A 15,551-nucleotide genomic window follows, 5' to 3' on the forward strand; every position below is an offset into this window, starting at 1 on the left:
GCAATGTAATACCCAACAGTAATCTGGGTAATTATCCACAAGATATATTTGTACCATAAATATTTCAACAAATTCCACTTTCTACGATGGTTTCAAACTTCACAAAAGTAGGATTAACAGCACATTTCCACGGGGTCCGAAGCATTGCACAGAATGACAGTACAATTGTCATGCTCATCAATTGACAATGAATGTCTTCAATATGAGCATCAAAAAGGTGGTCAGCAAGGTTGCTCTAACAGATTTTTCAGTGTTCCAATACAAGTTCTACCTAAATCCATAAAGAAACACATACGCATAGGAAACTACAAATTGAAATCAAGTCTATTCAGATAAATATTGGACATCATCTGTATGAATGTTTAAGGCATAACTTCAGACATTCTTCACACATTCTTCAAATACATAGAATTACAAGAAAGTATGGCTACACACAATCCCTTCAGTTTCATAAGCTGCCAATGAATAAGCTCACAAGGAATTTGAAACAGATGACAAATTCAAATGTCATTTTCAATATTTTATAGCTTTGACCTATGAACAAGTCTGTAGGGCAGGAAATTAAAATTGAAATACATGAAGTAAATCCTCAACAGGTATGAAAACATCCCATGGTAGTGAAGTCAATTAACATAGTTATTAGGACTTTAATGCACAGACACATCTCCAGGTTCGATGTAATCTGAATTCATATTTGGTAAAAAATACAAAGCTAATTTTAACAGTCATATTATTTTTCTTTGTACCCATAAAAAGAAAAACAAACATGAAAAACTAAATCGAACTTGGAGACTCACATTTCCCAATGTCATATGTCAGTATACAAAGCAACAGCATATCAAACTGTGTAATACTACCATTAATATATGCATTTAAATGAAATTGGATGAAATACCCCAAAATAAACACATACTTCTATGCTCAATGTTTCACAAGGCAGATAACATTCAATGAATGAAACTCAGAGGGTAACAGGCAGGAAGGCCAGGGGTCTCCAAAGGGAGGAAATGGGGTGCAAGTGTCAGACATTTTTTATCTCTCTCTTAAGAGGCAGGAGGAAACAAGCTAGTGTTATCTTTTTTCCCCTTCTAGATATAAATTTAAAAAGAGGTTTTCTCTTAAAATTCTGTGTTGCTATAATGACACCTGATTCCACCTGAACTTAACTTTTCTCAAACTTTGAGCTACCCAAGGCATTTTTCTTATGGAAATGTTTGCCTTAAGCTATGTGAATGTACTATGTATTGACCCTAGACTCTATCTTCAAGTAGGTTCTGCCTAAAGGCTCCAGTGACTTGACAAACCAATATGCTTTACTCACACACTGTTCTCCTGATCTGTGTTAATGAAGCTATATATTTGCTCACGTCAATCATTTTATGGCACAGGATGACTCACCTGGGGCCACGGTTATCTCCATGTATCCTGTGGGTGAGGGGTCTGCTGCCGTTCCTTTCTCTAATGAGTAGACTGCTAGTAGCTATATAACATCCCACTAAAGATGAGTAGGGGGGCACTCCTTCTGCCCCCTTCTGATGTCTATGTCAGAAGCTTTCTCTCTTTTATACTTTAATAAAACGTTGTGACACAAAAGCTCTGAGTGATCAAGACTCGTCACTGGCCCTGGATTGAATTCTTCTCCTAAGGAGGCCAAGAATCCAAGCGTCTTTCATGGTTAGGCAACAACCTTTCAAAACAATGGTGTTTTCAAAAAAATGATAAGTGATGAGTGTACATATGCCTACGAATGAAATGGGACCCATATCTCAAACCACATAAAAATAAATCTTCCCTCAACATAAATATAACACAACCAGCCCTTCATATGCATACATTCTCCAACTAGGAACTCAATACAAATATGGATGTAGAATATCACAATAAATTCCTAAGTTTAAAAGTGGTGAATATTGACTTTCACCTGCCAGCCCTTCTGTTTATGTCATCGCTATTATATTAGCTATGACAACGAATCACGTGCTATGCTAAGTCACTTCCATTGTGTCCAGCTCTTTAGGATCGTATGGACTGGGGCCCACCAGGCTCCTCTGTCCCTGGGATTCTCCAGGCAAGGATACTGGAGTGGGTTGCCATTCCCTTCTCCAGGGGATCTTCCTGCCCCGGGGATTGAACCCAGGTCTCCTATGTCTCCTGCATTGCCAGGTGGGTTCTTTACCGCGAGAACCACCTGGGAAGCCCCACGAACATCAGTGGATTTGGGGATCCACGGGGCACAGACAGAACCATTCCTCAAAGAAAACTGAAGAATGATTTTAAAATCTCAAACAAAACATGAGTATACGTGTTCACAACCTTCCTGTAGAAAGGGTTTCTTCGATCTGAAAAGTGACATCGACCGATGAAGGAAGTCTTTTTGGCAAACACAGCCTAAGTTGGCTATATTTAGTCCTCAAATGAATGAGAATGTCATGAGTAGTGGTCGTTTCAAATAAGTAGCATGTGAAGCTGTTTACATGTATTGTGATGTGTGGTATACCACACTCACAAATTTCAGTAGCATTGGTGCAAAAACTATACATTTCTCAGTGGAAGCTTCTACATGGACTGTTGGGATCAGAGCTCTAACTCATGCAGGCATACTTTTACTTTTAAAATTATCCTGCATGATAAGGAAACAAAACACTGGATGAACACCTAGACAGTGTTTGAGCTCTGTACTAAATGATTTTAAAGCTAGTAGATGAAATGAGCTGATGAGGAAGACTATGAACGAGTCATCTTCTTCAACTTGGTCAAACTGCTGATAGTCATACAAGTGAATGAAAAGTTAAGCCTGTTGTCATTAAATCGGTTTAAAAAAATAGAATAATAAAACAAATTAGTAAATTGTGTTTTCTTAATAAACATTGTATTATTTCTGCACAGCTTTGTTACTGGCATTAATAGAATACCTTCAATAATAACTTGTCACAGTGAAACAGATTCACATTCTCTATCTATTCACATCTATAATTGATGCCATAGCTGTTTGATACTATTGCTTGAATGAATATAACTTATGTGATTTCACAAACTACAAACACTACTAACATAATAGGTATTAAAATACCTTGAGTGACATGAGCGTTAAGACTTAGTAGAATTGCTCTCATGAATAATGACAGTATTATTCACTCTAGCCATAGTACTGGAATCTGTACATGAACACCCCTGCAAAGGAAACTGAAAGGACAGAATAATAATAAAGGAACTTCATCACTCTAAATTTAATCCTACTGTAATCATTCAACACTGTATGTTTTCTTTTAAACTAACTTTCATATTTGGTCTGCTCTAACCTCTTCTATGTTCACTTTATGCTATACGTATTGCTAACAGTAAAATTACCATAGGAACTCTAATTAATTTTTTAAATTAATTTCTAAGTAATTTTTCTAATTTTTTTTTACTTGCAATGCTAGTGACAGTACCAAAGGCTGACATCTACATCAAACAGGAGAAACGTAATGGAAACTGTAAACACTTTTATTTAATAACATTGCCATGCTCCTGTACAGTCAAATTGACTTACAAAAGGACGTGATTTTTCTGAATGTTTATTTCAGAAACTTAGAATTGGATGACTGCAAACAATAAACCTAATAATACATTAATACATGTTAATAATATACAGTTGCTCATTCTTTTTTCTATTATGCCACAGCTAACTGACTGGAAGTCAGTTGTAGTAACTACTACTAACATAAGACCCTCACCAAGAAGTGAAGATATATAGGAAAATGCATAATAGATCTAAAAACCATCAAAGATAAAATGATAATAAAAAAGATACAGTGACATCTTAGTTGGTATAAAAAACAGGATGTTTATAAAAGCAAAGCCCACAGTCATGTATAGGCCATGGAAGCCCGTGGCTGTCACGAGTGTTGACTTCTATCCTTCATCTGAGGTTGTTACAAGCGCTTTGTAAATTCCAGAGGTTTGCAGCCGTTGTAACCTCCTGAACAGACTGCAATAAAAAGGGTTTCTAGAATATCCTGACGATTTCCATCTACCAGGCTGTGGTGAGCTCAAGCAATACATACTCCAGAGGACAGAAGACAGACAGGTTGGGAAGACGTCTACTGCACTCAGGGAGAAAGGGCATGTTGCTACTCAGCCCAGTACAAGTGTAGAAGCAACACCTCAGTGATTCAACCTTTAAAGACTCCATACATATGAGAACGACTGGTATGAATAAACCTTCAGAAGTGCCTTCTCAGACCTCCCGTCATAAGCACAAGCATAATGGAAACACTGAGGATTCATGGTCTCACACAAAATTAGACTCACTTATGACTTTGCTTTGAGAAGAGTTGAACTACTCATCGTTAAAGAGAAATGATCCTTTCTTCTCTGAAGGTTTGTGAATCATTCAGTTGGGTGTAGTGAATTAAAATACTTAAGGATCTAATACATAAAAATGCAATAGACAAAGCACAGAGATTTTTTGCTCCCTTTCCCAAAGGATGGAATATTTTGTATTTGCACCGATTTTATGTCTTGGCTTCATGTACAATTATGTATTGAGTTTTTTAGTTGAAATACAATAGCACTTAAAATATTGATATAATACTAATAAATCATATTGTGTGTGTGGTTGTCACATAGGATTCACAGGAGATTTATATTCACAGTTGTCAACGTAAAGGATGAATGCTATTTAGCTTCTTCATGAATCTATACCATGAATGAAGAGCTTTTCTCGACATATTTTGCTGAGGGAAATACGAGGATGATAGGCATAATCCTATGCTTTGACTCATGGATATCTAAGCATTGCTCACAATACAGATCTGATTTTCAACATCAGGGTTCTTTGAGTGTCCTTGAACAGAATTTGCTTTTCTGTATACAGAAGAAAAACACTCATGAGTATCAAACTTGTTCACATAAAACATGTGTATGAATTGTTATCTTCCTGAACCAGGGATCAAACCCACATCACTTCCACCTCCTGCACTGGTAAGCAGATTATTTACCGACTGTGCCACCTGGGAAGCGACATACATTTCAAGGACCGCTGCCATCAGCTTCTACTGTTCATGACCAAAGGAGGAGAAACAACATTGGAAGAAGTACTCATAAGGGTACTCATAGGAAGTACTCATAAGTCAAGGAACTGTTACACTGGGTACTCTTGTTATTACTGGGACAAGTCAGTTCCTCCAGTGATGATGGGTATAACTGGAAAACTATTACAAATGCATGGGAAGCGATGTCTACATGATAAATGTGTTCCTCTTATACTGTTGCTTCAGGGATGCCTACTTCAGCATGAAGGACTGCACTTCAAGGGATGCCTGCTATTCCAGCTCAAGCCACAGATAGTGAAGTGCAGATCATTGTCCTTTGCTGAAAATAATCAGCAGTTAGTTTGTCAACATATGTGACATGCCAGAGTAACGCTTGGGATGGAACTCTAAAAACAGGTTAGGCCCTCTTTCTGCCAAGCCCTGTGATAAAATACAAATCAAAAAAAGAAAAATACCATCGGTTTTTTCAGGACTTCCTCATCTTTTCTTTCCGGATGGCAGAAAGCAGACATTGAGGCCAGATGACTGCAGGATTTAATTGTGAGCTAACATTGGGTGGGGTGGAGGCTCATCTCTCTAGTAAGAATGTGGCTCAATTAAAGTGACTTTCATTCACTTCATGAACATAGAGTTCCATAAGGAATTCAATAAGTTATACTTCCTTACACCTTCACAATCTCTTGGTTTACACGAATGTCAATTCCTAGTCCAGAACTTATACAGTGAGTGTTGCAGGTAGTAATAGTGGATAAATGAGGGTGAGCAATGACAGGAAGTTTATTCCCTGTTTGATTTCCTGATTTTTTATATAATTTTTTTATAATATACTTACAGATGTGAATATTTGAGTGGCATGTATAAATACAGGTTGAGTAGTGCTATGATAACTCATAGTGTTGGCACAATAATTATCATGGTTATTATGTCTTTTTCATATATTCCTTTTGACAGTCAGTTCTATTATACATTATCATAAGATATTCAATACAGTTTCCTAAACTATACAGTAGGTCCTTGTGGTTTCTTTCATATATAGTACCATGTATTTGTTAATAATTCAAACAAAAACTGGTACACAAATATTCATAGTGACATTATTCACAATAGCTCAAAGGTAGAACCCATTCAAGTGTCCATCGGTGGGTGTCTGAATATGCAACACAGGGTATATTCAGAAGCTTGAACAGTATTCCACCATACAAAAAAGTACATTGAACGGTGCTGCCACTGTGCAAGACATTACAGAAATTACTCCAAAACCAACACATGGAATAAATACACAGTTCAATTCTAATTGATGCTAGGTACCCAAAAGGTTTGGGAAAGGGGGCTGAAAAAATGCATACTTCTGCAGTCATAGTCACAACAGCAGGATTCACACTGGCAAACAAACAGAAGTAATCTAAGTGTCCATGGCAGCCAATTCCATAAACAAACTGTGGTATACACAGTGGAATCTGATTCGGCCCTTCAAAGTCAGTAATTCTGACAATGCGACAATGTGGACGAACCTTATGGTCATTATATTAAGTGAAATAAACCAGACCAAAAAAGGACAAATGTTCTGTGATTCCACTAGTATAAGATATCCAAACAAGTCAAATCTGCCAGAAAAAGCAGAAAGTGATTCCCACGGATTGAAGACAGTTCATGTTTCATGGACCCCAAGTTCCCTTGGGGAAACTGACTTCCCAAGATATGTCCAAAACCAATTATACAAATAATTGGAAGCCATATCCAATCAAATGAATGTAGTCATAATTTTACAGTTTACACCAACCTCACTCAAACTTCTCAATAGACAAGGCAAAACTGTATCTATGGTACCTCATTTCAGTTCAGTTCAGTCGCTCAGTAGTGTCCGACTCTTTGCGACCCCATGAATTGCAGCATGCCAGGCCTCCCTGTCCATCACCATCTCCCAGACTTCACTCAGACTCACGTCCATCAAGTCTGTGATGCCATCCAGCCATCTCATCCTCTGTCGTCCCCTTCCTCTCCTGCCCCCAATCCCTCCCAACATCAGAGTCTTTTCCAATGAGTCAACTCTTCACATGAGGGGGCCAAAGTAATGGAGTTTCAGCTTTAGCATCATTCCTTCCACAGAAATCCCAGGGCTGATCTCCTTCAGAATGGACTGGTTGGATCTCCTTGCAGTCCAAGGGACTCTCAAGAGTCTTCTCCAACACCACACTTCAAAAGCAACAATTCTTCGGCGTTCAGCCTTCTTCACAGTCCAACTCTCACATCCATACATGACCACAGGAAAAACCATAGCCTTGACTAGACGGACCTTAGTCGGCAAAGTAATGTCTCTGCTTTTGAATATGCTGTCTAGGTTGGTTATAACTTTTCTTCCAAGGAGTAAGCGTCTTTTAATTTCATGGCTGCAGTCACCATCTGCAGTGAGTTTGGAGCCCAAAAAAATAAAGTCTGACACTGTTTCCACTGTTTCCCCATCTATTTCCCATGAAGTGATGGGACTGGATGCCATGATCTTCGTTTTCTGAATGTTGATCTTTAAGTCAACTTTTTCACTCTCCTCTTTCACTTTCATCAAGAGGCTTTTTAGCTCCTCTTCACTTTCTGCCATAAGGGTGGTGTCATCTGCATATCTGAGGTGATTGATATTTCTCCTGGCAAGTTTGATTCCAGCCTGTGTTTCTTCCAGTCCAGCATTTCTCATGATGTACTCTGCATATAAGTTAAATAATACATGGAGTCCATGTATTGTCAGCTGAGCATATTTAGCTCCTACATGTATGCTTTAAAGATCATTCTCTAATAAAAGGGAACAGGAAATGTCCCTCATGGTGCACTGGTAAAGAATCTGCCTACCAAGGCAGGGAACACAGGTTCAATCCCTGGTCCTAAAAGATTCCACATGCCCGGGGCAACTAAGCCCCCGAACAACTCTTGAAGTTTGCATGCTCCAGAGCCCAAGTTCTGCAACCAGAGAAAGCACTGCAATGAGAAGCCATGGCACGGCAACTAGAGGGTAGCCTCTGCTCACTACAACTAGACAAACTAGCAATAAAGACCCAGCATAGTCAAAAATAATTTAATGTTAAAAAGAAAAAAAAGAAGAAAGGACAGTTCTTTGAAGAAATGACTGAGACTAGGGGTGAGACTGTAAATATATGAGCCAGGGTCATCTTAATGTATGAGAAAGTAAAGACAACTATCAAGCTGTCCAAACTGATAAAAATGAATGATTACACAGTTTTATCTGTATACACTAGCAAATAACAATCTGGAAAGGAATTTAAAAAAACAATTCCCTTTCAATAATGTCAACATTAATAAAATACTTTGCCATGGATGTAATGAGGATGACGACTGGCACACTGGAAATTATACACGATTGCTGAAAAATAACCTAAATATATGTACAGATATTCCATAGCAATGGAAAGACTTAAGCTGGCAATACCATGGGATGCATCCTCAATCTGAAATTGTTGCAGGAAGGGGGACCCCTCCCAGGGCCTGAAACTGGGCTCTTGTCTAACACGCAGAAATGAATCGTCCGAGGAGACACCTGTGCTGACAAAGCAAGAGATTTTATTGGAAAAGGGCACCCGGGTGGAGAACAATAGGGTAAGGAAAGCCAGGAGAACTGCTCTGCCGCGTGGCTCACAGTCTCGGGTTTTATGGTGATGGGATTAGTTTCCGGGTGGTCTTTAGCCAATCATTCTAACTCGGTGTCTTTCCTGGTGGTGCACGCATCGCTCAGCCAAGATGGATGCTAGCAAGAGGGATTCCGGGAAGTGGACGAACACATGGTGTCTCCTTTAGACCTTTCCTGAACTCTTCTGGTTGGTGGAGGCTTATTAGTTCCGTATTCCTTATCAGGATCTCCTGTCATAAAACAACTCATGCAAATGGTTACTATGGTGCCTGGCCAGGGTGGGCAGTTTCAATCAGTGTGCTTCCCCTAACAACTCCCCCCTGAGAGACTTCATACTCAAGATACTTCTTGGGAATTGGGGCAGAGGTCTCTTTCTTCTATAACTTCTTCCTGCTGTGCATGGGCGTAGGCCTGCCTAGCAGAGCAGAAGTCTCTCTCTACTTGATCTAACTTGGGGTGTTCCACATCTGAAACCAACTTCCATCCTCGTATTAACAGCAATTTAGTTGGCTCCTCTCAGAGATGAAATAAACAAGGGCCAAACAGGAGACCTAACAGGAGGGTCATCTCTGGTCCCCGGGAACAGAAGGCAACATTTGGGGTGAGGGTTGCAGGCTTTGTGACCCCTTCTGATGGGTTGGTGGTGAGGCAACAGGGCTGTGCTCCAGGAATCTTGTGTTCAGCCTGAAGTTACCATCCTCCACCTGGGTGGGGGCTCAAAGACATTGTTATGCATATTTCTTTGAGTAGGAACCAGGACTCTGTCTGGAGGCTGTACCAAACTTTGATAGTTTCTGTTTTTGTATCCCCTCCCTTCCCTGATTAGCAATTGTTTGAACCCATGCTTTGGAACTCAGGGAAGGTCAAGGAGGCTGAGCAAAGTCTATATCCTGCAGATAAGAAATGGAGAACACAGAGCAGATCAGTACTCCAGATCCCCACAGAGTCCCGCTCAGTTTTAATTTCAGGGAACTAGGCAACTATGACTGTGATAACTTCCTGTCAAAATGGGGCATAGGACTGCCTCAGCTTGGAGTATAGACTGAATTGGAAGTATTTCTGAGTTCCAAGTTCTAGATGTGAGTCTTGTATGATTAAAATCCTAATCCCTAATTAGGTGTAACAGACCTAATTAGAAGTAGTTGGAGGAGTGATAACTGGAATTTAGTAGACAAAATAAACCTCATTTCTTTTTATAAGAATAGGCCTGAAACCCAGTCTGGAGCTGGCACTTCAGGGAGACTTGTAGGCAGGTAGCCAGTTGCCTAGTTTTATAAAAAGTACGGTTACTAGCTTCCAGCAGACACTGTTTTGAGAATGGTGGCATCCAAGCCTGACACAACTCAGAAAACTCAAGTGTTTAGATAATACAAGGTCTAGTCTGAAAGTACACCCATAGCATCACCTAGTTATTTCCCAGGATATCTGAACCACAGCTACTCTATTTTGACTTTGTAAACTTTTCCTTAATAGCCAAAGCAGATTTCACCATTAATGACGTCAGTGTTTCTCTAGGTTTAAGAAGATGCAAGAATTGGGAGTCATAAAATCTTCTCTTGAAAAGATCTAACTATCTGAAGGCCTGTTATGCCAGTTTTTCCCAGAGCACAGAGTGCCTCATTCCTGATTTTCACCCTGAACTCCTTTAAGGAGCGTTCAAAGTCAGCAGTTGCAGCGGCCATGATTCAATCTTTGTAGATGTAGATGGCAAGTGTCAGTCTTCAGTTGGCAGAGCCCCTTTTTGCTCATAAACTTGACCATGATTTTGAGGTGGGGCATTTCATGACCATTTTATCCCATGGTACTGAGAATGTCCATTCTCGAGTTTGACAAAGATTTTGTTTACAGGCCACTCAATGTGCTGTTACTGGACTAGGCCATGAAACAGTATCCAAAATTCTCTGGACCACCTGTCTTACTAGCTTTTTGGTCCAGGAAAATATTCCCTCTTGTTGCTTCTTCCCATATCTAGAGTTACACTGTTACCATCATCAATCTCATATGGGACCATATATTATTCTGTTAGAGGCCTCACACACACATTTGACAGTGTAGGAAACAGTAATTTTGTAAAACAGGTGAAATACAAATAACATAGCCAGCAGTATTAGTAAAGTCACAAATAAGACTTAAGAGCTTCCATTAGATGTAGCCCAGTATATCTCAGGTCATCTGACTTAGTCTTCTCTGTAGAATCTTTTTCTTCCACGGAAATTATATATTGGCATCGTCTATACAGCACATAGCCCCAATTTTCTCCTGTTACTAGACTGATTGTCCTTAGTATGATTTAATTGTTTCCAACACAGAGGAGACTTTAAACCTAAATTACCATAGCCTGGTGTTATCTATATAAATCCATCCCATAATTCTGGGAGATTTTTCCTCCTTTGCTGAAACTTTTCTTGTTGCTCTGACTGAGCTTGAGTAATAGAAAAAGGTCAAATTTATGGCCAGAGTCAGAGCAGGCATTATTAACTGGCCTGGTGAGGGGATCCCATCTAGTAATATCACAGTGACCTGAATATGACTATAATTTTTTTTTTTAAGTAAATTTTCTCAGGGCCAACCAGTTAGAGTCTGGTAGTAGAGAAATTTACCAAGGTAACCCACAACTAGACACAAGTAATTGGCCACAAACCCAACAACTGGATTGATTTTTAAAACTAGCATAGGATCAGGCCTATGGTAGAAAAGCATTTGACTTATATGCAAAGGTCTAAGAAGTCAAGAAAACATAAATGATCATACGAATCAGGTCCAGCATCTCGGGGAAGCTGTCTACCTCTGATGTCGTCGTCTTCTCATCCAGGTGTAGTGTAGTTTCTCCTGATAAAAAAAAGTCCTTCCATCTATGTTGGAGACAGCCCCTTAAATTATGTCTTTTTCCAGTCCTGGGTGCAGGTCATGAGGCATCTGATCTTCATCCAAAGATAGATTACTGAGATAAGCTTCAGAAACAAACTTAGGGTGTTCTTCAAGAATTCAATTAAATTTTACGTTAATATCACATAACAGCAAAGAACTATCTAAGAGATGAGTCTTACTAGATGCAGACCTCCATTAACAAACTGGGATTTAACATTTTTGAAATATCTTTTCCTCCTTAAAGTTACCCTTATTTTTATTAAATATAACCAAATTAAGGCTAGTGTGTTTGCAAAATAGGTCTGTGCTCACTAATTTTGGCCTGATGATTTATATAACCATAATTGGTTATAGACTTTTTATTTTGCTGAAACATTTATAGTCTCAGACTGAATTTTTAAAATAAAACAGGGCTGGGAAACTCACACCAAAGGCTTATCACAGATTTTGCCTAACAAATCGAGGTGAATTCTTCCCTTTTTAAGGTCTCAAAAATTTCTTGAGATTTTTGTACCCGTGAGATAACCTTCCTAACTCATTTGATAAACTTACTGGAAACCTAAGAACTTCCAATTTTGAAGGAGTCAGATAGAAAATATAATTGTTTTGCTTATAACGTTTAATTTTTCCAAAGTATTATCATAATTAGTTTGAGAGGAAGATTTTCCCTAATCCCTGAAAACATAAGATTCAAACCCATAATTTTTCAGATAGAAAAAGTTATAAGCATATTTGCTGGTTCATTCAGTCCTTTTGTTAACTTTTGTGAAGTTATCAGGTTTTCCATTAGAATACCAGGACATATCAGAATGTTAAAAACCCCATATAATTTCTAAGATATCTGTATTAGTAATTTTACCACACATTATAACATGAGCAGATTTATTACTCATTTGATAATCTTTTCCATGTAATTTAACCAACCAAATAAACACAGTTTATTATCTCTCTTTGGGATGTTCCAGGGGCCCTCTGAAGCACCCCAAAGTTAACTAGATAAAAAGAGTTCTATTTAGGAAGTTTTATCAAAAAGATCAATTAAAAGGGTTTAGAACATTTGGTCAGATTTAGGCAATGTTGATGGGTGTATCACTTAGCTTGTTGATAAGTCACAACGGGCCTGAGCACCAAGGCTCAAGGTCTAGTGAAAGTCAGCTCCGCCATCTTGGACCTAGTAGACTCTAGCCAGTTTTTTTTATGGCTGTGTCATTCTTAACAACATCCATTTACCTAACTAATTCAATCCAACTTTAGAAAATCCTGATCATGCATAACTCTTTTTAGTATTTTATCATACCTTTTTTTTTTTTAATGAAAACATGTTTCCTACTTTCCTTTAGCAACCAATAACTAACTTTTATATTAGCATTTTATAATTGGGGAGCATAAATACAAGCGATAATTTCTAAAACCCTTGCTTTCTTAGAACATTTTAGGATGGCACCAAACATTATTCATTTATAGTCAAAATCTCTTTAGTTTCTCTGTAAATTAGTGTTTAGTAGTAAATGTTTCAAAATCTTATTTTATTTGGAAATGACCTAACTATTCAATAGACTTTCAACACTCAGTACAACCCTTAGAAATTTAAGTTACACCAACCTGGAGAGACTATTTTAGACAGATATTTCTAAAGAATAATTATTCTTAATACAGTTTATATAAAAGCTCATATCTCATTTACATTTTTTAGAAGTTTCTTCACTTGAGGTAATTTCCTTGTTGACAAACTTGTAACACATATAATATTTAACTTATATTAAACCTAGGTACAATGAAACTATCCTGCTTAACGTTCATTACTCTAAGACATGTCTATATTAGATAGGTCAACAAACAAACATTAATATCAGGTATTTAACACTGAATATTTCCCAGTTCACATGAACCTGGAATTTATTGTTTAATTTAGAATTACTTGATTTGTAAGCGCTTACCTTTTTTTAAGCCAAATAAATAGAGCTCATTTACAAATTAACCTCAAAAATATTACCCAGAGACAAAGACATACCAAGACATATTCAGACAGGCACAGTGCAAGATCTAGCTTCAAGTCTTTTTTTCCTTTTTCCTCAGTGTCAGGAGTTAGAGATGGTCTAGATAAGTGTTCCTGAGAGCCCTGGTCTCAAGGCACAGGGAAAGAAAATCAAGTTCTAACAAAATGGTGGCATGTCTACACCAAATGGTGGCCAGACAAAGCAAAATGGCCATCAAAAATCACAACACAGAACACAGAGTTAAAACACACACATATAAACCTGGCAGTCCTCATCAAAGTGAAAGTGAAAGTGAAGTCGCTCAGTCGTGTCGACTGTTTGCTACCCGTGGGCTGTAGCCCACCAAGCCTCTCCGTCCATGGGATTCTCTAGGCAAGAATACTGGAGTGGGTTGCCATTTCCTTCTCCAGGGGATCTTCTCGACCCATGGATCGAACCCAGGTCTCTCACATTGCAGGATTAACATCAAAGATTTCAAGGGAGGAAAGGAAGCCAGGTTGAAAGAAGAAGGGGGAGGAGGTGGGAGATGGGGGCAAAAGGGGTGGCCTTACAGACGTCTCCTGCCACCTACAGATGCCCAGGCGTTATGGGACTTTTCTCTGGGCCGCCAGAGAAGGGAGGACTGGAACTCAGCCCTACCAGAAATCAGAACCAGAATTCGAGTTCTCTGCCAAGAGGAGGTGATCAGTCTCCAATCCTCAGCTCAGGCTGAGGGCCCTTCGACCAGATTCCTGCGTCCAGGACCGGGGGACTAGAAAAACAGGGAAGGATAGGAAGCGTTAAGGAGAGGAGACAGAGAGAGAAGGGGAGAGAAGTCAATAAAATCTCTTGTTCCTTACTGGTCGGGCACTCTGGCCAGTTGTCCGCGTCAGGAGGAGACCAGGGACAAAAGTGTCCCAGTTGCGGCCGCTGGGTCTGGTCCATCGGCAGGCAAGCTGGCCCCTGAGTACCCCAAGTGGTCAGGATGTCAGTCTCAGCAAAGAAGAGTCCCTGCCAGAGTCACCATTTGTTACAGGAAGGCGGACCCCTTCCAGGGCCGAAACTGGGCTCTTGTCTAACACTCGGAAATGAATTGTCCGAGGAGACACATGTGCTGACAAAGCAAGAGATTTTCTTGGGAAAGGGCGCCCGGGTGGAGAGAAGTAGGGTAAGGAAAGCCAGGAGAACTGCTCTGCCGCGTGGCTCACGGTCTCGGGTTTTATGGTGATGGGATTAGTTTCCGGGTGGTCTTTGGCCAATCATTCTAATTCAGAGTCTTTCCTGGTGGCGCACGCACCACTCAGCCAAGATGGATGCTAGCGAGAGGGATTCCGGGAAGTGGACGGACTGTCCACGCGGTGTCTCCTTTAGACTTTTCCTGAACTTTTCTGGTTGGTGGTGGCTTATTAGTTCCGTATTCCTTATCAGGATCTCCTGTCATAAAACAACTCATGCAAATGGTTACTATGGTGCCTGGCCAGGGTGGGCGGTTTCAATCAGTGTGCTTCCCCTAACAAAATGAAGATTCTATATGAATTACAAAAGGCTCAAAGGTTGTTGCTAAACCACAAAAGATGCCAGCATTCTTGGCCTCCAGAGGAGAAAAATTAAATCCAGGGCGAGTGACAAAGCTTGATCCCTCAGAGGTTTTGTGTTATAAAGTTTTATTAAAGTATAAAAGAGATAGAGAAAGCTGCTGACGTAGATATCAGAAGGGGGAAGAAAGAGTACCCCCTGCTAGTCTTTAGCCAGATGTTATACAGCCACTAGCAGTCTGCTAACTAAAGAAAGACAATGTCTCAGAGAATGGCACCAGGCCCCTCACCCACAGCATGCATTGAGATAACACTGGCGGCAGGTGAGTTATCCCCGGCCATAAAATGATTGACATGAATCTTGAAGAAAGGCAGATTTCCAAGCAAATATATAGTTTCATTCACATAGATGAAGAGAACAAGGTATGAGTAAAACACATTGGTTTGTCAAGTTGGTTCTGAGCCTTTAGGGGGAACCGACCTGAAGACAGAGTCTTGGGTAAAT

The 15,551-nt window shown here is 39.6% G+C and overlaps 1 long non-coding RNA gene across 1 annotated transcript; it reads left to right on the forward strand.

Annotated features, from left to right (window-relative positions):
- The first annotated feature begins 6 nt into the window (after positions 1 to 6).
- LOC120863454 lies at positions 7 to 14,014 on the forward strand. The gene is made up of 3 exons (XR_005720998.1): positions 7 to 2,811; positions 11,702 to 11,707; positions 14,004 to 14,014. It is a non-coding gene; the product is annotated as an uncharacterized LOC120863454 (long non-coding RNA).
- Positions 14,015 to 15,551: the final 1,537 nt, after the last annotated feature.

The sequence above is a fragment of the Oryx dammah genome, unplaced genomic scaffold (genome assembly GCF_014754425.2).
Source record: "Oryx dammah isolate SB20612 unplaced genomic scaffold, SCBI_Odam_1.1 HiC_scaffold_5, whole genome shotgun sequence".
NCBI classification, from domain to species: Eukaryota; Metazoa; Chordata; class Mammalia; order Artiodactyla; family Bovidae; genus Oryx; species Oryx dammah.